The sequence below is a fragment of the Strongylocentrotus purpuratus genome, unplaced genomic scaffold, assembly GCF_000002235.5.
Source record: "Strongylocentrotus purpuratus isolate Spur 01 unplaced genomic scaffold, Spur_5.0 spur5_scaffold_6, whole genome shotgun sequence".
Taxonomy (NCBI): domain Eukaryota; kingdom Metazoa; phylum Echinodermata; class Echinoidea; order Camarodonta; family Strongylocentrotidae; genus Strongylocentrotus; species Strongylocentrotus purpuratus.
The window spans coordinates 46858297-46861106 of record NW_022145612.1 but is presented as its reverse complement, the minus strand read 5'-3'; the positions used below and the strand labels follow the sequence as shown (position 1 = coordinate 46861106).

At 34.4% G+C, this 2810-nt stretch overlaps 1 long non-coding RNA gene across 1 annotated transcript; it reads right to left on the bottom strand.

Annotated features, from left to right (window-relative positions):
- Positions 1 to 602: 602 nt before the first annotated feature.
- On the bottom strand, positions 603 to 2011 carry LOC115919477. The gene is made up of 3 exons (XR_004061871.1): positions 1898 to 2011; positions 1331 to 1470; positions 603 to 780 (listed from the first exon to the last, which is right to left on the bottom strand). It is a non-coding gene; the product is annotated as an uncharacterized LOC115919477 (long non-coding RNA).
- Positions 2012 to 2810: the final 799 nt, after the last annotated feature.

Genomic DNA, 2810 nt, shown 5'->3' with positions numbered 1-2810 from the left:
CTATAATTCAAAACGTTTTCATTTTCTAAATCCTTCTAATATAAACATATAACAAATATAATATTGTTTACACTTTTGCAACCTGTTACATGGTCCATGTAGAAACAGCACCAGGAAGAGGATAACGAGCCCCCCCCCCCCCGTTTTCTTAAGCTAGGAAGTATCAAAACATGATTCTATTAAAATTAGCAGTTTGGATACAAAAGGCAATGATGATTAGCAGTTTCCATATTTAGTGCATTTAGAGGGTTGTCTTTCAAACCTTCTTACATACAATACTTGAAGCAGCAATAATGTAATAATCTACAAAACTTCAAATACAGAAGTCCATAGACTGAGGTAAATGAATTTCAACATGTATAATTATAATTAAAATATCATTGATTAATTCAATCTTTGATATAGACTGATAGATCTTTATCACTCAAATTTCAAGGAAATTTCTTTCTGCCCAGCCCTCAGTTTCATCCTATAAGATGGTAGTTGACATTGTTAAAATGTTAATGTTTATTCATTGATGATTAGTTATCTTTAAATATTTGAAAGTTGACAAGATGATAAATTCATTAGCTTTTTCTAAATGTGGTATTCTACAAATATATAATACAAATAATAAATAAATAGTATGTAAATATTCAAGTTTAAACCCATCTCTAATGTCCTCTTTCATTATATGAGGGTTGCATCTTTAAGACGTAGTCCCATGTAGATGTCTTCTGCATTCATCGATGAAGTTGTAGGCTAGTTTTCAGAAGAAAGGGCTGTGATGATAACCCAAGTCTGTTGAATGGAAAAATGAAATAAGATACAGTGTATAAGAAAATAAACAACAACTAATAACATACACCCTGATACCTGCTCTGACAAAAAGAGGAAGGACTAATATTCACTTGGGATTCTAGTGGGCAAACCTAAACTTTTTTACCTACAAGACTAGTTACTGACCACATGTTAGATTATTTCTGATGATCCCATTAAGACGATAGGCCTGCTGGAGCTTGGATCAGACAAGGTATGAAATAAGTAATACGTGTACAATGTACTTGTATTGTGAACTTGTGCTCAAAATTGAATAATACTCGGTTAAGTATGGGACATAAAATGACCACACAACTTGGACCAGAGTATGTACTGGAAATAATGATATTAAAACATACGTAATGTAGACTTAAATTTCATCTATATCAACATGTTATTTTAAATCTAAATCACAATTGTGATATTCAGTCAAGTATTCTTTTACAAGTAACGGACAATGAAAAATATGTTTTTCAGATCTATAACTTTCTGCATGATATGTGTTCTACAATAGGTTATTGGGGGTACCTACATTGTATATTAGCACACTTGCTCGTATGAAGTGTAGTAGGCCCGCATCTCTAGATATGCTTCTGTCAATATCTGTTCTTTGTTCCTCTCCTGGGTTTGTAATCAGCATGCCTTCATCATCCACTGTAGAGAAGCATCATCCTGCATAAGAGAAAACAATGTAGGTACTTCAATTAAAAGTGATAATAATAGATACATATCAACCATAATACATCCTATAAACAGACTTTCATTAATCTTATTTTGTGTTCTTCTTCATCTTCATTGCTCAAGAAGTGAAAGGACCACTTACAAACAAAAAGTAATGAGGGGTCCTGTGTATACCCTACATGTATGATCATTATTATTATTATGTAGTGCTTTGAATGTGCATTAGACATCGTTCTGTACACACAGGACCTCCTGTAAATAAGGAAAAATCCCTTTGTAAACAAAGAAAGGGAAGAACTAGAATAAAATATCCCTTCCACTATATACACTTGCAACATAAACTTAGTTCCATTTCCTTTTTAGTGAATTGATAGGTGGTCGTTTAATATTTGTGTGCTAAATATCCTGAAAATTTTACCTGCATGGGACTTTCAGCTTCATCTTGCAAATATAAGAAATGTTGTAATGTCTACTCATCAGTTAACTCCATCCAGCTCTTCATCAGTTTCAATCTGTTGAAACAAAAAGAAAACAAAATCAATATAGATCTAGCATAAAAGCTATTTTTCATGTCATGGTTGGCCTTAATTTTAATATGGTGTGAAAATCAACATTCCAATTTAATGGACCAAAGTACAAAGTAAAATTAAATGGAAGATTTAACTTGTGCCTCAAAAGTGCTTTATATGGCCTATAAATATAAAGTAGTCTTAAGTAGAATTGGTTTATTAAGACAAGAAGAAGTGGACTACATAAGTAAAAATAATTGTGGACTAGGGGTCTTCTCTTACACAAACAAATAGATTTATCAACATGAACTGCACGATTTGGAGAAGAAAGAAATCTCTAATATATTAAAAGTAATAATAATAGGGGTCAGGCACGTACGCAGGGGGGGGGGGGGGGTGTTAGACCTCCCCCTTGAGTTTTTTTTTTATGTAGACCTATATGTTTTTTCTGGAAACCCCCCCTTTTTTAGTGTTGATTTTAAAAAAATTAAAAAAAATCCTAATGGATGACCTAAAAAAGATCCCCCCCCCGCTTATTCAGCGGCTGGCTGAGTCGTTGCGAAGTTTTTGTGACCAATTTTTTTTTTTAAACGTCCTCTTCCCCCCCCCCCCCCCCCCCCCCCTCCCCTCCTAATCAGCAGCTGGCTGAGTCGTTGCGAAATTTTTGGCCCGATTTCAAAATGTTAAACCCCCCACCGCCCCCCCCCCCCCTTGATAGGGATCTAGATCTAGATCTAGTACTAGTACTAGTAGATCTACTAGACTCTAGGGACTAGGCTCTAGTAAAGTAGTAGTACTACTAGAGTAATGACAACTTGACAA